This window comes from Anas platyrhynchos, chromosome 21, assembly GCF_047663525.1.
Source record: "Anas platyrhynchos isolate ZD024472 breed Pekin duck chromosome 21, IASCAAS_PekinDuck_T2T, whole genome shotgun sequence".
NCBI lineage: Eukaryota > Metazoa > Chordata > Aves > Anseriformes > Anatidae > Anas > Anas platyrhynchos.
The window spans coordinates 4,226,380-4,252,527 of record NC_092607.1 but is presented as its reverse complement, the minus strand read 5'-3'; the positions used below and the strand labels follow the sequence as shown (position 1 = coordinate 4,252,527).

At 41.0% G+C, this 26,148-nt stretch overlaps 1 protein-coding gene across 1 annotated transcript in view; it reads left to right on the top strand.

The window, feature by feature from the left end:
* The first annotated feature begins 7,581 nt into the window (after positions 1–7,581).
* EYA2 (EYA transcriptional coactivator and phosphatase 2) overlaps positions 7,582–26,148 on the top strand; it is a 99,522-nt gene continuing 80,955 nt past the window's right edge. Inside the window, exon 1 of the mRNA XM_072026630.1 lies at positions 7,582–7,802. The gene's annotated coding sequence lies outside the window, so the exon portion shown is untranslated. The remainder of the gene's footprint in view (positions 7,803–26,148) is intronic.

Below are 26,148 nucleotides of genomic sequence, written 5' to 3'. Positions count from 1 at the left end.
CCGCCCACGAGCTCTAGTTAAGTTCAGCACCAGGACACTTACCCCTGCCTGAGCTGTAGGTGTTTCTGTGAGCAGCTCTGACTCCTGGATAGACCTTCACCCTATGCTGTAGGCAGCTAATCTTGTTTTCTCTCTTCTTGTTTTGCTCCTAGTAGGGCTCCCTGGATGGACCCAGGCCCAAGTTCATCACTCTTTGTACCTGGGGTCTCAATGGACTCCATTACCAGCATCCATCGCTGCCTGTGCTGGGGTCACACTTGGATGCGGGGTCACCTTCCCTTAGGAAGCTCTTGGCACCTGCTGCTCCCTGAAGAATACAGAACTTTGTGACAATCTGGGGGAGGAAGTGGAAAGCCAGCAAAAAAACACAAAGGAATAAGAGAAAGCTTGGCCACTGGACTGAATCTCCACTGCTGCTTTGGCATCCCTGCTGCCACTATTTCTCCATCTGATTGTTGGGTGTAATAGAAGCTGAAAAAAGCATTACAAGGAACACTTATTTAACATTTACAGAGAGGTAAAGTGCTAAGTTCTCTTATGAAACTTTTTAGTCTAGACTTACAGGCCTTACATGTGATATAATTTTGGGGAGAGCAGATTGTATTCATTATATATTTTAAATGGTATAAACAAGGCAGTAGAAGTACTCAAATTGCCACAAGCCAGATGGAGATCTTATCATACTACCTCCCACAACTTAGAGCAACTTCTTGAAAGCCCGAAGTTATTCTGCTTCTAACGCAGCAGATGAGCAAATCTCCCGGGTGAATGCGGGGCTGTGTCATGTGCAACAGACACTTCTGTCCCCTCCTTCTGCTAAAGAAAGAGTAAAAAGTGCAGGCTCTTGTCTGGGCACCCACTGCTCAATTGTACAGTGGTGAGAGAAAGGTGCATGCAAGCTTAAAGTAAAAATTAAATCACAAGAAGTCACATTTTTGGAGCATAAGGGAACACTTTAGTCAAATTATCTTCTTGAGCACAGAATGAAAAGGAAACATTTTAGCAGAGTTAGTTTTTAAAAGAATTATCCTAGGTAAATTGATCTGCAGAGAATTGTTCCCAAAACTATAAATCATATTGATTTACTTGCTTTACACTTCCAAAGGGTGACCAATGAGTTATTGGACGGGTGCACTGAGCGCTCAGTCTCACAGACTGAGGATGTGGCTTATTCCTGCTTTTAATATGGATTAGCAAGATGCAAATGATCTCAATCACAGTAAGTGAACTATTGTTTCAAAAACAAAACAAAACAAAAACAAACAAACAAAAACAAACAAACAAACAAAACAGACTATTGGTGATTTCCTAGAACTATCTGATTAGATCTGAGTTTCTTAAATTTCACTATATTTACGTGGTAGTTAGAAAAGAGTATTCCCTCTTTTAACTTGGGGTAGATCTTCACAGCTTGCAGTCACCTGTATTCATTAAATATAGTTTAAGTTGCACACAAAAAGCATGTTTCCTTTGGTGCTTTCCAGTTCTTCAGAATATAACATTCTGCCCTTTCATTAGTTTGTAAAACAAATTTGAAAGTCCAACCAATCCTAACAGTGGGGAAAATAGCAAATGCACCTACTGTATTCTTAGTTTGTTTAAAAAGATTTAATCATCATATTTTGGAGCATTTTTTCAATACCGATTTTTTTAATTAGGAAGTTTTCAGACAACTAAATTGTCTCTTCTGAACAGAGCAATGAGTTTGGCAGAATTGACTCATGGTCATTCTACCTGACAGCATTCCCTTTTGTGGGAATGTAACCCTTACTGTGAAAATGTTGTACTAAGCAAGCCTTAGTTCCGCTCGTAAATCAGTTCGATGAAAGGTTTGAAAGCCTGTTTCTATGCTGTAGTTAAATTACATTGAAAGTACAACTGAATTTGTCCCTCATTTTTCCATCAAGTACAATGTGACTTAGAAGTTAGCTAAGACATGAGTAGAGTTTAGAAAGCCAGATGACATTTCTTGAACAAAAGTAGGTAGAATTTAGGTAAACATTATCCAAGTTTAAAATAACAAATTGAAGCATTTGTCTCTGATTATCAGCTTGAATGTACATAATAATAAGTCTTTATTCCCACCAGACAGGCACATTAAAAAAGTTCCAGAGTGCTTGTATTCAGAGTTCTAAAATCAAACTCCTCCTTGCAGTGAAAATCAGATGTCAAGTTGGAAGCAGGATGGCTTTTGATTCATGTGTGAATGAAGTTCCCAAACACTTGGCAGTTCTAACAGCCAGATTAAATGGAAAACTTGTAGAAAACTACTCACCCTCTCTGTACCAGTGGTGCTGCTGTCACAGCAACAGCTGAGGGACTTTGACACTTTTTGGTAGCCAGTACCTAATTTGGAGCCCTCCCAACATTTAGCTGGTTTAGGCTTACTGTAACATCAACTACCTGTGGGCAGATGCAACATTATGTGGGTCAGAGGCAACTCCAGTGGTGTCCCTGAATTACATTTTGCTTCATGCATGCTGCTCTAGTCATAAAGAAACAGCCAAGAATCTGAGTAGGGTTGCCAGTCTGTGGAATTCACAAGTCCTCCCTAAGGAGGAAGCTGATATCTACAAAATATTGCACTTGAAGTGCAAAAAAAAAACAAACAACCAAACCAACAACAAACAAACAAACAACCCATGAGAAAACTGCACAAATCACAGATGCCTTCCATTTTTATTCTCAGTGCACTCACAGCCATATAGATTGACCATGAGTCTTCCTTTTGGACCACGAACACATCCTATTTTCAAAGGGAACATTCTTTTATTAAAAATTAATACAAGTTTTCTTAATCCGACTTGTAATGCACATACTGATTAGAGTTGTAAACTGACAATTTTCCAGCTCTGCTCTAGCACCAAAACCCACACTTTTCTACCTCCTCTCCCAATGGATCAGTGTCCAAACTCTGAGTGATTTTTTATTACTGGTAATTCAAATAACACATCAAATCTTTAAAATATTACTCTAGCTCTGTCCCAGGTCAGGTTTTCAAGTTTCTACTGCAGACCATATTTCCTTCCACCAGCAAAGCCACGGCCTTTTCCCCATTGAGAACAGGGTTAGTAACCGCATGTGCAGCAGTGAGTCAGCAGGAAGCCAGCAGGATTTGCATATAATGCTCCATCACAAGCTAGGAAGGCAGCACAACGCAAGAATTTCACTCTCCCATTGCTATTTAAAGAGCTCTTACACTCATGGAGAAAACAATCAAAATGTTCCCAGAACTTTTCCATTTCAATACCTTTCCAAGCAAACTTATTGTTAGTCACTTGTGGCCAGAGGTGTTGTTCTTATTCCTGTTCTCAGAAATGGGTGTCCACAGTAAAGAACCACCCTGCAACATATAATTTTTTTTCTCAATGGGTGTGCTATCTGTGAAATTTCATTGTCTGCATAGTACACATCATTTTTCTGCTAAAGCAGAAGGAAGCAGGAAGGATGGAGTAGAGATCTTTTGTTTCTACGGGAGAAATTCCAAGCAAAATAGTGGGAGGGTTTAGAAAAAAAGAAAAAAAATCTTTTTCTTTTTCTTTTTTTTTTTTTTTCATTTCAAGCCAGTAATGGAAATTGATTAATGAAGCCCATCTGTACCTGGTACAAAGGGCCAAATCTTCAGCTAATATAAAATAGCAAGCTTCCACTTTTAAAACCCAGAAAGAGGAAGGGGACATAAAACTGAAAAACAAACAGGCGCATTTGATCATTTAGTGGTGAAAAGATCAGGCACTCCTCAGTTGCAGGGTTTTATTTTTGTGCATTGTGTCAATGATTGGAAACCATATGTTTTAAGACCAGCTTCAATAGTATCAGTAGCTACAGTCCTCCTCTCAGATTACTTTTTACTGCCTGCCTAATTTTGAGCTTTAATAGCTAACATGCACTTTGTTTATCAGTTACAAATGTTCTGAATGTTGATGAAGTAGGTCAGACAGCACATATTGGTTCATCATCAGTACTAAAGACCCAACTAACAACTTGTTTAACATCGTGGCCTGCAACTTTGCAAGTAAGGGTTTCTTAGGAATAAGAAAACCAATCCCACAGTCAATAGCTCTGGTTCACAATGCTGAGTGCGAGATGTTAGCACTGGGATCCTTATGCAGCTCTCGTGCATCCCTAGAAGAATCCTTCCTACAAGGTACAGAGCTTGTGGCATCAGAAGTGCAGCCAAGAGGAGCGTCGTTAAGTCTCTTCACATACCACTGCCGTTGAATAGCCAGCCCCATATTAAGTGCTTTATTGCACAGAGGGCAGTCTGGCAGTATTAAAATTAAATATGTTTAAAGTCTTTCCAGGATCAGACCCGTAGTACCTTACAGGTTTGAGCACTAATATATGAAATAGCTCTTTCTAAAATTAATTCTGTTTAGCTGTATGACACAGAAGATTCAAAATAGTCTCTAGCTTGCATTATTTATCCTCTAATTACTTGAGGACAGGGTACCTCTCCTCTGTTTTTAAAGCACTGCAAAAAGTAATGATGTTCTAACAATAACATCAGCAGCAATACTGGGCATCTACCAGAAAGGAAGCAACCATTAGCCCTGAGAATGAAATTTCACTGCAATCCACAAAATAATGTGTTAGGAAATTCTTATGGTTGCCAACTTTCGCAATTTTACTGAAAGTCTTCTAAAATTTGAGGGTTTCTCTTCACAAAGCCTGAGCTCTGGCATCATGTTTTCATGTGAGATTCTCAGTTTTAATTTTAGAAGACAAATAAGTTACTTGGCATTGTGGTTGCAAAGAATTGAAAACACGAACCCTCGGACCAGAGAACAATTAGTAAGAGCTCGAAATGTGTTGCTTTTAAAATCTTACACTTGGTAAAACAACTTTGTGATGCTCAAGGTTTGATCCGAGTGCTTCTGTGCTTGGGGTTAACAATGTCCAGCACTCCAATAAGCCTCAGTACCTCTGTTTGAGGGCTTCTCGCCTAGGTTTGCACCAGAGAGTGGCACGAGATCTTAATTGTCAGAGAAGCTGCTAAAATAAAATATTGGCCCATTTCTTGTTTGTACTGCTGTAATTATGTTCATTTCAACTATGAGGTGGACAGCAGAAACTGGAAATATTTGAAGGAAAATGTGTTTTCTGTAGTACCTACGCTTGGGGATGTAGCTCCTTGCCTCCTCAGAGGAAAGGCAGAGGTGGGCTGTGGGCTCTCTCGCACTACAGGCAAAGCAGTCCGCATCTTGTAGACACAGAAAGCAGCTTTCCCTGGCAGAAAGCAGCTTCGTGACCTGTTGCCTTCCCCTAAAGGAAGGATTAGGGCTCGCTGCTGGGGTTCCTGGAGTGCCCGAGGAGGACCATTAGCTCCTCAGTCTGTCCAGGACACTGACACCCAGCCAGGTGTCCGGGAGCATTTCCATTTGGTGAATACCCGAGCTTTCTCCAGTTTCCCTTTATTCTTTCATTTTATCATACATGGGAATAAGCACAGAGAGTATCCCAATCCATAATCCCATCTGTGCCACAGAAACCACCTCATTTCCCCACCTTTCTAAGTTGCTTTTTAAGATCTACAGGTATTTTGCTGATTACTAACAATGATGAAAATACTTAAAATTCCTAATTGAAAAAATATCCTTTATCTTCCTCTTTGCACCCTTTTTCCAGTGAGCCCTTATCTGCTTTTCTAAATATTGCATACAATGTTTTCAGTAAATAGAAAGAATATTGGAGTAGACAAATAATGTTTGCCCACCAGCTCAGGAAGGTGTTTCTGGCACCAATTCACAAGTTGCAGAAATTACTTATGCTGAAAGGGACAAGGAGTGTCTTTTTGTGTGCAGGGTGCTGTACAAACAACGAGGTCCTGGTCTCTGACTGGCTTTCTGTGGCATTACCACAAACAATACTAATTCTTAAATACTTGCCTGGCTTTAAGCACTTAAGTAAATAATTGTATTGATTCTTGTAGGACTATTCACATGCATAAAACTTAAGCATATATTTAAATATGTTGTGAAATCAGGGGTTGAGTGAATTTTGCATGCAAGGCATTTCTAGATGATTAGTATATATGAACTTACTTGTTAAGACCAGCTTCAAAAGCAGCTAATGTGGCAATCTGTTTTCTGGGCAGGGTGGGCAGAATTGGGGAGAAAGGAAAGGATTTTTTTTTTCAAGACAGATCTTGAGAGACCTAAAGGTTTATTTGTCCTTCACAGACTCCTCACCAGAACCAAGATTACAAGCAAAAAAGGCAGTGAGGAAGTCCCCCAAAGCAGTGATCTCTCCGAGTTTCATGTGAGAGCGGTGTAAACTCAGAACTGCAGATAATCCATGGGGAAATCACGGGGTTAGTGCTGAGAACTGATGGGGAATAACAACTGAAAGAGCTTTGGTTTTTCTAGGCCGGCAGGAGGTAGCTCATGCTAGGACGCTTGCCAGCTCTGAACTGATGCTGGGGAGCTTTGTCTCCTTTGGATTGTAGGAACACACTTTGCAGTCAAACTGATCTGAGAGATTTTGATAGTAAAAACAGCTGTCTCGTTGCAATGATGTTTTTGTTCCATTGTCAAAATTTTGAGTTAAATCCATGAGTGGGCTGCAGCTTGTTCAAACCCTGAACTCAACACCCTTTGTGCTCCTTTGGCTTTTCCACTGTGGTTCATGGTATATCCCCTTCCTGAGGAAAGGGCTAGGTGTAATAAAAGCCGTCGGGGCGAGGACTTGCAGGTCTCCTCTGATGCCTCGCCAGTGCTGCAGAGACGGAAGAGGAGAGCTGCAGGCTGCCTCAAATTGGTGAAAAGGGGGGAATAAAGAGGAAGAGCAGGGCGCAGAAAAGAAACACCCCAATGCCGCAGTGGCCAGGCTGCTTCCCCAGCGAGCAGGTATGCCAGTGGGAAGGGGCGGCCATGCAGTACCCATACTGTGCCATGTGTGGGGACAAGGCTGTGTGGGCAAGGTGAAGCACACGGAGGTGCACGCGGTGGGAGCCCTCTGGATGTGCCCATGGCCACACTCTGGAATGCAGCCGGGTGAGGCTCCCACCACCAGGCAGGAGCAGAAGCCCCCCTCGAGGTGTGGGAGGGTGCCTCTGATTTTGTGCTGCCACAGGAGATGGCAGAGCACTTCCCTTTGAACACAGATCTGGTCTGGTTCCTTTGAGGATGTCAGAGGTAGAAGCAGATTGCATGGGTGGGGGTTGTTGACCCCCTAGAGAGTCAGGAGCTGTGACACTGTGTGTCCATGAGTACAGAGGGCTGGCGTGCTTGAATGAGACTATTCCTGAGGGTCTGCGGGACCCGCGTCCCTGTGGTAGAGCGTGCGTAAGAAAAATATGCATCCCCCCAGCTCCTTTTAAAATTGCTATTTAAAAATTGTCACTGGAGGTCAGCAACACGAGGACTGCAGTGATTATTTTCCTGGAAGCGGAGAGCCAAGGTAGCATTCAAGCATCCAAGTTTCAAACCACGACCCCCTCTTGAAAACTTCCAGCTACATGCGGATTGATAGCAGCGACAGAGATAGAACTGGAGGTACGACCGCAAAGCCGCAGGCTGGCAGTACCTGCCGCCCTGGGAGAACACAGCGCGGCTCTCCTTAGGGAGCAAGGGGGGGAGAGGAGGACACGTCCCCCCCCAGCCCAAGCAGCGGGGCTAGGCACTCGGGGCAGGGTCGTGCCAGGAGCAGCGGGGGGCTGCCAGCGCGTCCCCGCGCTCCGGCCGGGCCCCGCGGCGTGCGGGAGCCGCGGGAGGCTCCTCCTCCGCCGGGCCGGGCCGTGCCGAGCCGTGCTGTGCCGTGCCGGGCAGCGGGACACCTCCGAGGGCAGCCCCAGGCGTGCGGTAGGTGCGGGGCCAGCATCAGGTCGGTGCGCGGCGAGAAGGGGGTTTAGGGGAGGAAAGGGGTGCAAGGGGAGGTAAGGGAGTGTAAAGGGGGGTAAGAGGGGTGGGGGCACCGCGGGGTGCGGAGCCGCCGCCCCGTTCCGCAGGCATGCGCGCCCGCCCCGCACATGCTCGCTGCGCCCACCGCGGGCGCGCATCCTGCGCTGCGCCTCCGCGCTGCGCCTCCGGTGAGTCGGGGCGGCGGGGGGCGGCCGCTCCGCGCGGCTCCTTACCGGCTTCAGCCCTCCTTCAGCACCCGCGGAAGGGCTGGGAGGCAAGGGGGGGCTCCGCTAAGCCCGCCTCGGTGGTGCTCGCGGGGCAGGGCGCTGCTTTGCGCTCCCGCGGAGCCCCCGCGGCGCGCCGGGGTCCTGCATGCGCAGCTGCGAGCAGCGCTTATTGCCGGGGTTAATTGGGGCGCAGCGCTAACGCCTGCCTCGGGCGGCTGTTTTGCGAGCTGAGGTGCGCGCTGAAATAAAGTTATTGAACGCTCTTTTGGCTGCCGCGCAAATGGGGAAAATTTCTAGCGCGGCTTGCGCGCTTTCGGGTGAAGTTTTGGGAGCGCTGAGTTGTGCTTGAGCGCCGTGATGAGCCGCTGGAGGAAGTTATTTATGGTCTGCTACCGCTTTTCAGGCGTTTCAAATAGTAGTATGTGCTGTTGGATCAGATATTAATTGTTAAAATGCATACGGTTAACCAATAAAGAGTTTATTGGCCTCCATCAAATTTATTAATAGGACTTTTTTTGCAGCGTAGCATCAGATTTGCACATCCCTTAGCGCTGGTAAGGGCAGGGATATTTCATCGTTTCATCTTTCTCGCGTACTTCAGTAATTTGCTGTGAGCTTCCTCCCTCTGCAGTGCTCTCCACAGAGAGTTTTTGCCCCCCAGTATATTTAGAAAGCATGTGAAATTTCTGCCTATGTCTGTGTGTTTTAGGGTGATCTGGTCCCTAAATGACAGTATGGATTTAAGCTAATTCTTCTCTACGCTATTAAAAGTAATGTTTCTTAGCACTTTTCCTGCAGTCCACGTTGCATTGTTGTTTGTTACATGTAGCTGCATACAGGATAAGTCATCTCCTTGTCCATTTTGGTTTGAATAAACTGTTTCTGTTATTGAACAAAGCTAAATTTTTATTTCTGCTTTGGAATTTAAGGCATTGTGTGGCCTCAAATGTTATGCATGTAAATAAGAAAGACGTAAAGTACAGCTACCTTGCAAATAATTAGTGCTTGTAGCTTTAGAAACATCCCAAAACCTTTAAAAAAATACTTTGAAAATTCACTTAAAATGAGTCTGCAGCAAATGATTTGATTTAATTAGTCTAATTTGCATCTCTTTCCTCCCCAAAAATAATGTTCCAGTGCGATGCAGAGTTAAATTGTAAAGTTATTGAGTCAAACCGTCCAGACAATTCTCATGCCTTTTCTACATTCCCACCAACAGGTCAAAACATTTGGCTAAATAACAAGTAGTGTACTCTTTTGGTTTGGGGCACATCATTTTGTTTTGCTTTGCTTTGTTTAGCCCGCTCCCCTTAGCTCATTTTCTTGTGACTGTGCACAAGTACTGTGCAGAGACTTGATTCCCACAACTCGCTAATATTATCACCATTATTTGGCTGAAATGCTTGAAATGGGCTCCGATTTCAAATATCTTGCAACCTTGGCGGTCTTAAATTTCATTAGAAAAGCTTCATTAGGGAGAAATAAAGATGTTGCTGATAATTCTCCCTGCAACAATAAGTCCCACATTCAACATGATGTGTGCAGTTGCACCTTAATTATACAAAAAGATTAAACTCACGTATTCAACGTGAAGAACTTGATCTCAGAATATCATTTAAAAATCTCATGAGTTGCTGTATTGTTGTCCTTTTATTATGTCAGCCATCTGCAGATTTTTTCCTGAAAATTAAATAACTTAACTGTTAATCCTGCAAAAACAAATTGCATCTTTAACTTAGACTGTAAGATGTCCTGCCGAAGCAGTGTGGCTGTATTTGTTTGTCAGTGTGTATGTGTGCATGCTGCTGATAAAGAAAACAATTAAAGAAGTTTAATTTTCTGCTGTCTTCCTAAGTGTTATTTATGATGTGTAGTAGTAAAACAGCTATTCTGAATTCAGCTATAATTCTCGTCAGTAAGATTTGTTTCTTCTGTGCCAAATTTTGCAGTAACCAGATGGCTTTAAGGTGTCTTCAGCTGGAGAGCAAGCAAGAACAGTGCTGAAGACTAATTATTCCTTGCAGTAAATTTCTTCTGCAATAAATTCACAGGTTGTTAGACTTAATCTGTGGAAATGGTTGTTAAGATTACTTGTGCAGTGAAAAATGCTTTTAAATTTTTGTGAAAACTAGCAAAAGTTCTTAGAATGCCAGGGAAATATTTTTGAATTAATTTTGCCTAGCTGGAATAACTTTTATTAGGGATGAATTGTTAAGTGAAGTTGCAAACTCCAATCCTTTTCATAAACCATGGAACTCTGCAGTTTTAATGTGATGATTTTAAATACGTCCCAGAAAGTGAGGGCTTATTTTTTAGACTGAGCAGGGAAAACTTCTACTACCATTTCTGATGGATGGTTACTGTATGCATATACATTATTCACTGCAGTAATGCTGGACTAACAATCCGGTTCTTTTCATTAGATTTCAAGTCATTGTGCTACAGAGGACAAAAAATAGTTACACCAAGGAAAAACAAAAAATACGTTCAGAGCTATAAGCAATGACGCATGCAAAAGTACAGCCATTCAAGTTTAGGTGCATTCTCCCTTTCAGTGTATTAATTTAGTATAAGATATGACGTATGTATGTTTTTAAAAGTATAACCACTCAAACCTTTTGGCATAATAATCACTTTGATATGAACAAGGAGAACTGAGCAAATCTTTCCCTTCTTCCCACCCTCCCTTCTCTACTGCAAAGTCAGAGAGACCGTCCTGGTTAGGTTTGTTTTTAAGAGGTCTCATCAGAAAACAATTGTTCGTGGCAGCCTAATTCTTAAAACAATACTTCATCTTTATTTGCAGATCTTAACTCAAGTAAGGATGTTTAACAAACAACCTGTTTAAATCAGGTGAGGATAAGCCCCTCAATTAGGATGCAAATAATTGTATATCGTGGTTGTGTCATTTGGGGCCTGGGGGTGTTGCCATTTGCAGGTAGATTTGGTGCTACTGAAGTGTTGAAGCAGGAGGGAGGAGAGAACGGGAATAAGGATATAGGACTGCTCAGTTCTCTTGCAAAATATTTGTGATCGCAGCATATAAAACTAGACCAAGTTTCCTTCTTCAGCAAGCCGCTGATTAACAGTTAAAAATGGTGTGAAAGGGAAACTGGATCCAAAATAGCGACTGTCGTCACATAGACAGTTCCAGTGAATGTGTCACAGAGTGAATATTTAATTTAAAATAGTCAAGCTTCTTTTCACCCACTCTTCCTAGCTGGGCTTTAAGTATCTATGTGAATTATTTTTAAAAGTACGTAAAATTAGAGGAAAAAAGTTACATGGGCAAAATCCTTCCCGTTTAAAATTTTGTCTGCAGCTGCTTAAGTCCTAGCATTAGGAGTCACATACAAACATGTTTATTTAACATCAGTGTTATCTCTTAGATTGTACATGGTTCATTAACATGGAGAGAATACGTTTTGTTTAATAGTGTGTGGGAGCTGCCAGAGGTCAGAAGAGGTTGTTTGCCTGAAGTCGAGATGGCATCTTGGCTTTGCTCTCATTCTGTTTGTCACCTCTGCTGTCTCCGGAAAATACTTCATTAGTGGAATGTTAAGGTATTTTCCCTTGTGTTTATGTGCAGAGGCTCTGCAGAAAGCCAGAAGTATGCTGCAAGGCTGCGGTAAGGTTTATGAGGAATTTTAAGGAAGCTTTGTTGTAATTTGTGAAGGATTGGTTTAGTTGGAGTTCAATTAGGAAAGGTGCTTAGAAAGGGAAGAGCAGTACAGGAAAGGGGAGCCTGGGAAAATGCTGTGATGCCCTCAAAATGTGTGGCTGTAAATTGTGGTATTTTACAGAAACAGGGAGACACAAGGGGTCCGATGTGTTAAGAAATTCAGAATGTTTTGTGTGCTGTTGAAGAACGTTTTTGTCACTGTCAGTGTGGTTGGGTCACAGCCGGACTTGAAATGGCTGTAGCTGGTGGTGACGCTGAGCTGAGAACCAAGAGGTGAGCTGGTACCTCCGTCTGCACGGGACAGAGCAGGAATGGGCCCTTTCTGTCTCCTACAAGATTTGCTGGGTGCTGTCCGTTCTTTCTTCTGTTAACTAGCAGTGTGCTTGGAAACGTTAATAACTGGGGATGCTGGAAATATCTTGTATAGAAATAACCATAGCTTCGAGTTTGAAAAGGTTATTTAAAAAGTATTTTAATGCTATTTATGTATACAACCTAACAGCCATGTACTGCACACAGTATTCTGAGGGAGAGATAAGCACATCCTTTTTCAAAGTTTAAAAACAAACAAAAAAAAAACATGTTTATGAATGTTTTTGACATGCTAGTGAATTTCTCCAGCCTGAATTAGATGGGGGTTGTTTGGTCTTTTTTTGCTTTGGAGAGAAAAGATTATAAATTTTGGTTAGAAAAATTGACCTCTATGATTTTTATCAAGGACAGACCCTTAACAGATTATAACAAAAAGGCATTGAATAAAATGAGCATTATAGCAGAGGTCAAAGCGGCTATAGAAGAGGCAATTTGAATGAAACTTACTGGAAGCGTGCAGTTTTTTAAAAAGCAAAACAGTAGAAATAGATTTAAAAAATAAACTGAACTTCTGCATTGCTTGTTGTAAATGAAATACATTGAGGGGCAGAATGTTGTTGGGGCTTTTTGTGTTTTGTTTTTTTTTTTTTTGTTTGGTTGGTGTTTTTTTTTTGAGCCAGCAAAACTTCTGTTTCTAAAGAATACTAGGTTCTCTCGTGGCTAGAGAGAAAACAAAAATAAGTGCTGTGTTGGGGGAAGATGTCTGGTGCAGGATTTTTTTTCTTTGAATTATTTTCAACAAGTACTTACTCTGTTCTGTATTTTTAAGAAATTATGTGGACAGCAATTTTGTTTCTTTACCAAGGCAGTGAAAACACCAAGAATCCTTTTTATAATTTGGAAAGAATGTCAAAAGAATGAAGTAGTTAAACCTAAGTGTATTAGATCATATGCTCTAAATGCATAAATAAGCATAACTGCAATCACAGAAACCAATGTTAAAACCACCAGGAAAACTCACCCACAAACCCTAATGACTTAAAGGGAATGACCTCAGCCATTGTGAAATTTGTGCCTATTTGTTGACTGACATTTTTTGTAGAACCAGAGTGCATGTTTCACTGGGGTGTGGGATTTTGTTGTTTGAAAGACTGCTGTTTTTTCTTCTGTTGTTGCTGCCAGTTTGAATACAAAGAGTGAAAATGGGATTGAGGCAGGGAGAGTCTGGATATGATTTGGGCCTCAGCAATTTGAAAAGCAGGTGAAGGGGTTGTTATTGATGGACAGAGCTTGGTAGGAACTGATGGAAGTTTGTTTTTCAGATGTTAGAAAATTCCTCGATGATAGTCCATTTCTAACTTATTCCCAACTGGCTTCCTCTTAAGGAAATGAAGGTTTAAGGTATTTGGTTACAAACGTAAGATTTTTTCACGTCCATGTCTTTGCATGAGTGCTGCGTGAAATACCAGTGTCATTCATCTCCCCTCTGCTTTTTTGAGAGGAAATTGATGCATAGTAGAAGCTCAACTTGCTACTGCTGCAACACCAGCTAATAATTCAGCAAAACTGAAGTCTTGAATTGTTTCAACAATAAAAGACTTCTTTGGGGATGTTTTTAAATAAACCAGTGCTACAGACAACAAACCTGGTCAGAGCCAAGTCACTCTGCAGACCTGGTTCATCTCTGCTGGCCGTTTCCGGCAGTGGGCTCCTACTTTTCTGGGCTGTGGTAATTAAAGTAGGTCCAGATTTAATTGCCCCTTCTCAACTGTGCAGACAGGTTTAAGAAAACATATTTTTACGCTCTTTGGTGCCTTTCTCTAGATGTTCGATTTCATGGTGCAGAAATCCTCATTTGTCATCCTTGCTTCTGAGGAGGAAAACAGCCCAGCTAAATAAGTAAATAAAAATCCTAGATGAAAAAGAACTATTTGGGACTAGTCAGTCCAGATAGTAATTAGTTAACCCACAGAGAACTGATGCTTCACTCTATGCTGAAAAGAGCAGACTTACCAGAGAAACTTAACTGGAGTAAGAAAGCAATGTATTTCTGAACAAAAGGCAAGAGGACGTGGGGAAATTTTCTTAAACTCAGCAAATGCCTTAAAAACTGGAAATGCCTCTAGGATTACTCAAGCACCCACAAGAAACAGTGAGGGAAAAGTGGAGCAGGCATCTGATTTTTTTTTGTTTTTTTTTTTTTTAAATAGGTTGAGTAAGCAAAGCGTTCTGAGGGCCCCAGTTATTTACAACTTAGACTGTGCACCATGCAGAGATGCTCATCAGCTGTCTTAGAGGCAAGTTTTGCATCTACTGCGAATTGTCTTTTGATGACGTGCTTGATTCAGCTTTTTTGCCATGTAATTGTCCTACAACTACTTTGAAATAACCAATCGGTTTTGAATATAGATCTCTATCACCAGTTTTGATTCCCCTTGCAACTGTGCTTCTGTGCTAGATTACCATCTTTAGAATTTAATTGTAACTGCCTAATGATTCTTTAAGATTGTAACTCAAGTCAAAACGTATTTACAAAATACTTCACTTCCAGTAAGTGTTGAAAATGTTCACTTCAGTTTACAAAGCTAAAGTACTGCTATGCAAATGCATGTTGTTTTTTTTTCAGTTTCTGTGGCTGAAACAACTCAAAATTTTGTTTAGAATTGAGCAATACTTTTTATTTGAAAAGATATTGTTTATCCACCCTTTAACAAACTAAAAAGCACCATTTTTAATGAAATGTAACACTTTTGTAAGTAAAACATTTGAATGTTATATTGGCTGTGTCCAAATTTTACTTTTTAAAAAGGATTTATTTGATTTTATGAAACACTTTCTTTTCTGAATTTATAAAGCACCTTGGTTTGCCTAAAGTATGCTTTTTGTTAGCTTACATTTGGTAAATGTTACATTGACACTCCTGCTCTCCACTGAGATACAGAACTGGGAGTCAGTCAGTTTTAATGCTTGTTGCAAAATTATCTCCTTTCTTGTGCTTAACTGTGGGCAAATATATGTCAGATCCAGTCCTGCTCTCACTACAGTTTCCAGTCATTTCATTTAAATAAGGATTGCACCGCCCATTGAGAGGGAGCAGTTTTAAATTTTTTGTACTTTTTGCTTAAATGCATTTAAAGAAATGGTTTTGTATCGTAACCACTGTCCGTCCAAGTCCAACAGACTTCTTCAGGGCCTGAGTCTTGCAAAACGGGAGCAGGAATTGCCATGTCTCTGTGCTATCCACACTCATAGACTTTACTTGCAACTTGGCAAAGGTCTTCAGCAGCAGTTAGCAAAAGCTGAGAAATCCAAATCCAGTGGAAGCCCGTAAAGCTCCAGCAGGAGGTACAACAGCCCCTGCAGTAACAGTGGATGTAACCTCCTGCACCAAAAGACCGTTGTGGTGGTCTGACTTAGTACTCGGTCATAGCATCTTCTATGACCGAATACTCTGGGGCGTATTGGTGGAGTTAGGAGTCTAGCAGGAAAATAAGACAGGCACCAATTTTCGTTTTATTTCTTGATATAAAATAATCAAGATCCTCATTCTGTTTAGCCTTGGTAGACTGTTGTGTAAACATCTACTTCAGAGGAACCTTGTTTTTAATAAAATTCAGTTCTCTTTGAATAAAGGACAAATTTAGGTCTCAGACCTACACTACGGGATCTTTCAGCAATGCTGTAAATTGTGTGTACAAAGGAATGTAAGGCTCTTCTGTCTACAATCTTAAACAGACCTTTGCTGTCTTTCCTTAAAATGACTTTGCCTTCTTCAATCTCTCTGCACCTGAACATTTGTAAGTTGTAATTTGAAGGAAGGCATATTTCACCCTTAACATACGATTTGATTTGTTTGTTTGGCAGCCATCCTTCCTGTTTGCTGCAACAGATGAATATAATTTGGGGAAGAGAAATGGTTGGGGAGGGAGACTAGGGAAGCAATCTTGTGTAAAATATTTGAGATCCAGTAAAACCTCTGGAGTAGATTAGTTTTGAAAATCCACTTATGCCCCCCTGCAAGGTAGGGGGTGGAGACAATGCTTGTTTAGAGTTTTGAAGTAATAAAGGGTGCTACTGCTATAAGATGCATTGACGTTAGTCTGGTGTTTTCCTTCTTAAAGCTCAGTGCTGTTTCTTCCCCCAGTCCAAGCTGCCACAAATCAGGATTATTCAATCACAACAGTGGTTTAACTGCGTCTGTGGTGGAGTGTGATGGTTGCTTAACAATGCACAGAAGCATTGTACCCTGGTTTAGGACAGGAAGTGGAAAATGAATGTTGTTTTGAACTTGAACTTTGTGAGCAGGCAGCAAGTAATTATTAGAGATGGAACTCCCCCGGGAGAAGCAGGGGAGTGATGCACCACACTTGTAAGATGCACTGTGGGATTTTAAATATCTAGTTGTGTTTAATGCTTTGGTTTTACATTTCTGCTTTTTAATTGATCTTCTGCTCCTCATTTTTTTTCATGGCTAATGGAGGAAGAGACAATTGCATGTAGACTTAATGTTCTGTATTTATTGATAGACATCTCCTGCCTGCCTTTCCCTGTAGGGGCAGACGGAATTTCCATCTTGGTCCTAGTGTTCCTTTCAGTTGTAAAAGAAACTCATTCACTGCCTGGGTTATTTAATAGGCCTACTATAATGTGGAAAAGTGGCTTAATTGATGATTAAGAGCACATAATTGTGAAGCTATTTAATCAGAAATCCTAAATAAGGCACTTGTGTAGCATTCAGCATTAATTATAAACTACAGAAGTCTTTTTTCTGTGTTATAAATAAGAAAACTCCACTGAAATGACACAGTCTGCATAATTGTGAGGTTAACATTTTAAATAACGCATTTTTAATAAACACATCACTATTAAAGTATTACTCTGACCACTTTCTAGGGAAAAAAAATTAAAAGGCAAAGTTCTGCCTTCAGTGATTTTTATTTATTTATGTATTGTATTTCAGTGGCCTGTGATTTCAGCAACCTAACACTTAAGATTTTTTTTTTCCTCTATTTTGGCTGCTACTTAACAAGTTCTTCAACAAAGAATAGTCAGCACAAGTTTTTGCCTTTCCTTACAGACTACAGTTATCTTCTGTAGATTTTTAAAGTTCTATTCCCTATTGCATTAGATAATTAAACAAAAAAGGGAAAAGATTTTTTCCGTCATTCTGAAGATGATACTTCTAACCATTGTAGGTGCAGGGTTTTTTTTGTTCTTGGGAGGGAGCAACTCCTCTAAAAGATGTTTATTTTTAACATAAATATTCAAAATGTGTTCTTTATACTTCATGATAATATCTTCTTTATCAAATTCACAAGATTATTTTAATTCTACATTAACAAAGTTGTGGGATTCTTTATTTGTGACTTTTAAAGGTAGCAAAATTAAGGCACTTTAAAAAAAAAAAAGGTGTGATGATTTATTGTGGCACAGTGGGAGAAATTTCTCCTGAGATTTTAATATCTTCCACCTGGTATAGAAATGAAAAGAAAGTAGTCTTTAGCCAGTGACTAATTTGTCACTAATACCCAGGGGTTCCTTCATTACAACACAAAGATGTCAGTTTTAAGAGAAACATACAGTAAAAAAGTTGAGTGCAACTTCCTGTTGCAGACACAAAAAAGAGAAAACTAAAGGTCTGGAAAGCAGCCGAAGCTGTGTGAAGGAAGGCTCTAAAGCTATCAATCAGGGTAAAATGAATGGAGAAGGATTTTACCTGCAGGCTTCAATCGTATTCACTGGGACATGTTTGAGGAGGAAAGTCACTTGATATGACTCCAGAGGAGGAGCTCTGGCAAGCAGTAATACCCAGACTGACGCTCAGTTCTCTTCCAATCTGCACGTACTGCATCCTGGTAACTGTTTGAGGATGAACTGTATTGTGTTTAAAAAAAAAAAAAAAAAAAAAAGTCACACTCTGCTTACTGATGTCTTTTATATTTCATCACAATGTTAAATGAACTGCCTCCAAGACTTACCACAGTTCAAAAGAAAATGCTACTAGAGAATACCTGGCTGTACTGACAGCTCAAACCTGACAACAAAGATCACAGCATCTGTTACATCAAAGACTCAATAAGTCCTTTTTACCAGCGGAGAACTATTATGGTGTTCAGACACTTGCATATTTAGTGTCATCCCTTTGTTGTGTTAACAAAATTTTGACTCAGTTCCTGTCCTTTCAGTATCGTAGTTTCATGACAGCTTAGTATAAGAGTGGGAGCTTGAGTAGTCATCATACCCTCAAAAAAAAAAACAGAAAACACTTCTGCACCAGTGTACTGTCACTAGGCACAATAAAACATGTATGTTAATGTTGGACAGAAAACTTCTGCTTAGAAACATGAATTAGAAATGTGAACTAGGCAATTTGCTATGGCAGCAATGTGTTGAGCTGTGGCAGCCGGCTCTGTTGTGGGTGCTTTACCTGTGCAAGAAGTGTGGTAATTGGTCTGGTTTCTCCCCCAGCAGTGGATGTTCTCAGATAGGGCAGGTGCCGCTATTCCATGCTTCTGCAGCAGCAGTCCTGCCTGTCAAGAGCTTTGTTTTATTCTTCCCCTACTTTTAAATCCAACTTAAAAACTCACTTTGGAACCCTTGAGCTGGCTCATTACCAGTTGCCTGTGATAGTAGTGATTCAGTGTCAGGACTGCAGAGATGTTAGAGATTTAGAAAGTAGTAGTGAATACTACAGCAAAAACCATACATGTTGGAAACAACATGCTTGACAACTTTGTGGTAAAAGTGTTTATGTAGCGGGGAAAGCCCTGGCATGTCCTGCAGCCCCCAGGCCATATTAACACAGGCCTCTGTTTCTTGCTGGTGAGTAAGTTTTAATGTTAGCTGTTCTATTAGTTGAAGAAAAGGAAGATTTTGTATTTTGTCAGAAGCAGATTATTGGAAAGGAAACAATTGGTTTTGCTACGTTTCTTTCAGTTTTAACTTCAGTTGAACGTTTTTGTGTGCCTGCGGGCTCGAGCTCGCTTGGAGAGCACAGCTCCTCTCTGGGGCTTTAAATTCCTGTCAGGGGAGCCTGCCCCATCGTGGTGCCCCCACAGGCTGCGGGGGAACCTGCTCCGGCGCCTGCAGCGCCGCCCCCTGATCCCTCACCTACCTGTGTGCTTGGAGGGCTGTTTCTCGCACTTTTCTCCTCACTCCTCTCTGCCCTGACCCGTTTTGCTCTTTTCTTCAATGCGTTTTCACGGAGGTGCCACCAGCTTGCCTGACGGGCTCGACCGCGTTGCGCCGCGGGTCTGTAAGGAGCCGGCGGGAGCAGGCCCGGGGCAGCCCTGACCTCTCCTCACAGAGGCTGCCCCTGTGGGCAACCAATACACTATGTCGAAATCAGGGCTTTATTAACTGATACCAGACTGATCTAGAGCAGCAGCACTTCTCATCCTGGGAGAATTGCTGCAGTTTTCAGGGCACATCGCAATAGGCAACGAAGGAGAAGGGTGACAGGGAGGTTGCACACGCTCCCGCCTCCCACCTGAGGTAAGACAGACAATTAGCCCAGTCCTTGGTCACCTAAAACTGCAACCACTTTTTCAAAAGTCTTTTGAGTTGAGGCCAGCTGACTCTTTAAGCATCTTGTGGGCACGGAAAATTGAGCTTGTGCTTTGCTGATCTTTAAGGACTGGATGTTTTCCAAAATAATCTAATTTTATTTGTACAGTAGTGTGCTAGCTGTTGAAATGTGTTGAATGTGTTGTTGTCTTTCACATGACTGTCTTAACTAGGGATGTGTCTTTTCCAGGTGCAAGATACATGCTACTTCTGTGGTGTTTTGTTGTGTGTGTTTTTTTTTTTGTGTGTGTGTATGTGTGTATTTGTATTTTTGATTTTAAGTTGCGTGTAACTGCTTTGAAGATGGGATGCACTCCTGTAGTGAGGCAGCATCTACCATCTCCTCCCCAGCTTTCCAAAAGCCAGGTCTTTTAATCTGTTTGTTGTCGTGGTTGTTTTGTTTGTTTTTGTATTATTTATGTTCTGCTAATATTCAGATAGTGAGGGAAGAAACAGGTGAGACCTGTTTCTCAAATCAGATCAAATGGTGGCAGTCCTCTGGTTTTGATCACATGCTCAAGGCCTTAAATATCATTTAATGTTTTTTCCAGATGTTAGGCTTCACGGCTTCTCAAGCCATTAACCTGATGCTTGTATGGCACCATTTTATACCTGGTTTACGTTACAAACAAGGTAATATTTGTGTTCAGTTCCCCCTGGGCCTTGGCCTTCCTGGTGGTGATGGCAGCACTGTGCCTAGGAGGAGCCTGGAGTAGGCGGGGATGGTTGCGGATGAGAAGGGCAAAGGATCCTGCTCTTTGCAGAAGCAGGTTTACTTTCAGAGGAGTCAAATCAAAGACTTAACCTGTAGTTGCTAACTAGATAGTAAGTGAAGATGACCAAATGGTGTTAGTGTTTTGGCACCTATTAATGGCCCAGTTACTGTGCTGTCAAACTAACATTTTGGGGGGTTTCTTTTTCTTGAGAAAGAGCATTATATTTATGCCTTCATCCTGGGAATTAAATTAGTAATTTGAACGGCAACAGGCTCAGGAAAGAGCTCTACATGAGCATTGTTATGCTTACTCAGACAAGCCAGACCCTTGCCCCAGAACACTGTCTGCTGCTCCAGAGAGAGACTGGTTATCTTTTATTAATCATGCAGTGGTCTTTTAACTATATGGGAAACAAAACCCTCCAGGCCTGTGTTATCCTGCTTGCAGCCAATTCTCTTTTGTTCAACAACTCAAGCAGAACTTGGTTTGATACCCAATCTAGTGAGGTGCTGCCTCCCCCAGGAGACATGCTATTAATGGCCACAGATGTGTCCTTAACAAATAGAATTCGTTGTGCCAACACGATGTTCTGTCCTTCCTCAAATGGATGCTTTCTGTGTTGATGCAAATACTATTACCAGAAGAAATATTATGGAACTTGCAATCATGTGGTCACTGGCACTTACAATTCTGTGATTATTCTTTGCATATACTCTTAACGGTTAATGCATACTTATGCTTTTTTTCAGAGTCACTGAAAATCAGGCTTTAAGTTGTATCGCTTTTTTTTTTTTTTTTTTTTTTTAGTGCATGGTTTATATATCGTAGAGACCTCTGGAAGTGCAACTTGTAATCCACAAATCAAATATTAGTAAAGAAGAAGCATTTTTCAGATGGTCCCCTGACAATGAAGGGTAAAATGCTTAGAAGTGGGATTATTACATACGCGAAAGGAAAACCAGGGTTTAGTTGCCAAAATCTGACTACTTTAACTTGTAAGTTGACTCAATAGGAGGTAGGCTTTGCCCTGAGGTCTTAGCCTAGAAGTTACGCAGCAATTCCTGACATTGTAAATTTGAAGATTTCCAGGCTCATTTAAGTGCTGTCAACGAAGTCTTGTGTTCTGTCTTAAGTGTTTTGCACTTTAGTTAGGAAGGCCTGAAATCATGACTCCTTGGAAAAGAAGCTGTGTTATCCTGACATGAGTTTAAAAGAAACGTTTATCCCAGATTGTAAATGTCCAAAATACACTGCTCAAATTTGTTCTGTTCAATGTTAACTTATAATGGTGAAGGTAAGTGACTGTAAAGTCAGTTTTCATATTTAATTAGTTCTGTGCATGATTCATGTATTTTTTTTATTCTCATTCCAATTTCTTGCCAGCCTTGTATTTTTATACTGCTATGAGTTTGTATTTCAAGGTAATACTTGTGGAGTGAGGGCCGCTGGCTCTCAGCTTTCACGGGCATACTAAGTGTATTTTTGATCTGGGGATTTTTACTCTATAGTTACTGACAAGTAAGATTTTTTTTGGACACAAAAGACATACAATCCAGTTGTCTTTAACAATGCGTGTAATCTCGGAAGAGGAGAACCCTATTCTTATCCATTTAAAAGCTCTTCAGAAAAAGAATTGCATGGTGGAAAACCTGCCAAGATTTCCTCTACTTAAAAAGAAAGATGGCAATGGCCACTTGCCTGACAAAGAAATCTTTATTCTCTCCACCCTTCTAGGTAGCTGCCGAGCTGTTGAAAGTCCAGCTGTTCACAGCATCTAAAATGCTGTGCTTACAAGGGTGCCCTGTAGCCAGCTACAATGTTCACTGATACTAAACGCTACTGAGCAATTTCCCACTAATTCCTAAATGCTGTTTCATTTTCTAGATATCTAGTAGAGCTTTTTGGCTCTCTCTTGACTGCAGTAGATGGCTGCCAGGGTAAATGCATGACATGAAGTAAACCCGCAAAGTAGTTTGATAGCCCCGTAAATAGGACAGTGCTGCAAGTACCTAAAGTAGATGTCAAGTAGGAATTGCTGACTCAGTCTGCACAAGTGTGGGATTAGTGTTATGGATTATGGTGGGCATAGTCCTCAAATCCATGTCACGCAAATGTTTGTCACTTAGAGTAGTAGAAGTGGTGCCAGCTTCAAATATATGGGGCATTTTATAGAAATATGTTGTTTACAGGGAAGTAAAGGTTGCTGTCACCTAAGCAGTGGAGTAATTTGGTCGGACTGTCTTACTTGGCATTATAACTGCAGTCACCTTGCAAGCAACAAGGCAGTCATGTTGATAGATTGCAGGTGTGGATTCAGGACTGGATGAAGCTGACTGAGAGCTGTGTTGACATCAAAAGAAGTGGCCTTCTCAGCCTGGCTGCATGTTCCTCTCTCCTCCTTTGTGTTGGTGCTTACCAGACATGCGACAAATCAGATCAACTCACTGATCTAGCTGAAAAGAAAACCAGGAAAAAAAAAAATTCTGGTGTAGCTGAAAACAGACTTGTGTGGTTGCAGGAGCTTGTGGCTCAGGCAAGGACATAGAAGGGTTGAATCTTTGGTCAGAAGTGAGGTTTTGATTTTTATAGTCATTAGAAGCTGATAGAATGCTGGATGATGATGCAGTTTTGCTGTTACCCTTGATAACTGAACTTCAAGGCAGCAATTTGGAAAATAAGTCAATTTACAAGATGAAGTCACTTTGGCTGTTGAGGATTAATTGGTTTGATGCTTTAGTTTATATATAAATGTATATTTAAAGCCAATATATAAAATTCTATCCCTTACCTGGCTTGGATTTCCAACAGCACATGCCAAGTCCTGTCCTGTTCCTTCACCTGGTTCCCAAAGGCATTTTTGGATAGGTATTTTTGAAATATGTGTCTTAAGCACGTCCTAGAGGAGATTCTGAGCAAGACATGAAGTTTACTACTGCTTTCTTTGATGACAGCCGTAGAAACTGGAGAAGAGTCGTGTCTGTGTATTGAACTGATAAAAGGACTTGCCCCAGTGGCAGGAAGCCAGGGATGATTCCCTCTAGGCACAGGCTGTGTGTGACATCTTCAGTGGATAATAGTAATGCACTGACCCTGATTTCATTCCTGTTCGGGATCTTGTTAGAAGGGCCTTGCTTAAAATCTAACACCGTGTTAGTAGGATAGCAGTGAGAAAGAGGAATTCTTAATTCCTGGGTTTCTGAAAGCATTGGTATGTTCACTGCTTAAAGACCTCACTGAAACAAGCTATAGCAATCTCAATTTTTGGTTGCAATTTATACAATTTGGAAATTGTATTTTAAATTAATATTAACTCTCCCCTGAAGTGGGGTTGATGGGGTTGACTGACTAGCTATTTTAATTACTGAAAGTAGGTTACATATCTACAAGAATAACTTCTCTCTGACAAAAGCATATTATATCTTGGCTCTTACTAATAACCAGCTCAACTTTAATTTCACAGATTGCTGCCAACAGCTGCCTTACTAAGACATAGCACTCATAATAAATGAAATTTCATGTAAAAAAAAAAAAAAAAGAAAAATGAAAACTTTGTTCCAGCTGGATTGAAAAGGCAGTTGGAGCATTTTTGTCCTGCATATAAAGCTGCCATCCACATAAACATTTCAAATTACTTTTTCATTTTTAATAATCAGGATCAGACCTTTTCTGAGTATTGAGGCAACAGCAAGATATTAGGAGCATACAGTTTCATTCAGACTCCATTAGTTATTGAATCCTGTCCAAAGTTAAGTATTTGGAGTGTTCTGGGAGAAACTCACCTTTTAGTTTCAGGATTTTGACAACCTCCTTGGATGAAAACTCTGAAATGAGCAGGCTGTAGTCCTGCTTGGTAGCTTTCGAAGACATTGGATACATCATTTTCTCTTGGAGCTGTTGCTTGTGTGTTGTTGAAAGTCCTGCAGCTGATGAGTACTTGCCTGAACTACCAACAGGAGTCTCAGTTCAATTATCACACAGCCTCTCTGCACATGGAAGAGATTAATTCTCATAGCCACAAACAGAATGAATGCTTTGTACTTGCTATTATAATGTAAGTTCACACTGAAATGCAGTGCCAGTAACCAACTTCTTCACCAATAAATTCACAGCTCTAATAACCATGTGTTTTAACAGCATCTTGATCCCAAAGGATCAAAGAAACATTGATTTACTTAGCTTTGGGTCCCATCCCCCCTTGTTCTCTCTTTTTTTTTTTCTCCTTGCTCCCAATGAGCTTGAAAAAGCCCTATATGAGAAGAAACCCAACTGTTGTTGTATAGTTCACAGCAAGGAAGGGCACTTTGCAAAAAAAAAAAAAAAAAAAAAAAAAAAAAAAAAAGGAGAGAGAAGATTTTAGCCAGTAGAAATGGCAGGAAGTGTTGTGGGCAGACGGAACGCAAATACCAGAGCCTGCTTTGGCCAAGAGGCGACATCAACCTGCTTAAACTGCCATGAGGTCCTTAAGTGACTATAACTGGTTTGAAAGTTCAAAATCCAACAGGTTAAAAAGTTGCACTATGCCTGCAGCAGTATCACTTTGCTACTGTGTAGAGGAGTTCACTGAAGACACCACTGATCTTCCGCAGACGTGGTTGAGGATGCAGCTAAGAGTACTAGCTCAAGACAGTGAAGTCAAGAAGCGATGGAGCAATATGCCTAAGGCACTCAAGGTACCAGCAGTGGGTGCATTTTGGCCTTAGGAAAAGGTGAATAACGCTCACAAGGAGCATTACTGCCTTATAGGTGAGCTTTTGGTACATGATTGTGTCCCCGGACCTCTGTGAAGGCCCCTTGTACAATTGTAAGCATGAGCTGAGAGTCATGGCATGTCTGTAAGCACTCCCTGAGGGCTGTTAGGATTTATACCCCAGGGCTTTCCAATGTTGTAGGACAGGCTGATGTTCTCATCAAAAGGCCAACCAAATACAAGGCTTTTGAAAATGTGAATGGACAAAACTATTCGGTAAGTGTTACTGAAACTACTCTAAAAAGGTGTTCTGTAATTCAGGAAGTATTTGGTGGCTGTTATGCTGCAGTAGCAGATAGAGGTCCCAGCCCCACACAGCGTGTAACTGAAGTGCTTCCTGACTCAGAATATTCTGTTTCTCATGAGGGGAGAAAAATGTGTGGAAAAACAGGGTGGACACAAGATATAAAATTGCTATGGCCAGGTAATTATGTTGTTACTAAGTAAACCAAATATTTGTTGTTTTTTTTTTGCCTGTGACTTATACAACTTTGGGACAGCTCAATAATTCCTCATTGCTGAAACATCCTATTCCTAAACGTAGAAATCCTGCTTCTGATTAAATGGAGCTTATTTTTAAGAGAAGAATCCCAGGCTGAGTAGCTGCAACTTTCACTGTTTTAAATATTTTCAATCCCATCTTAGACCAATGCAATGAGATAGTTATTAGTTATACTCAGGCATATGTGTCTGTCAGAACAAGCAATTATTTGGGGAAAATCAAATTGAAACACTGGAGGAAAAAAAAAAGCAATTGGAGGAAATCCTTTTCTGTTATTAGTCTAATATGCTTATACTTCTGAAGTAAATTGTCACCTCAAACGTGCTTTGTTTGCTTTCTTGCCTCTGTCTAGGGTCTATAAAGCAGAGGTTGAGGCCAGTACTTGAAGCAGCCTTTGTTGCCAGCAAAAGAGACAAAGTGTTGGGGAGAGGAGAAAAATTTACATGTTTTTATGTTTAAGAATGTGTTGGGTTTTTTTGCTTAGGTTTTTGGAAAGTCCAAAAAATGCTGCAAAAATGACATTATCCCATGTCTTTGTGGATGGGAATGGCAGAA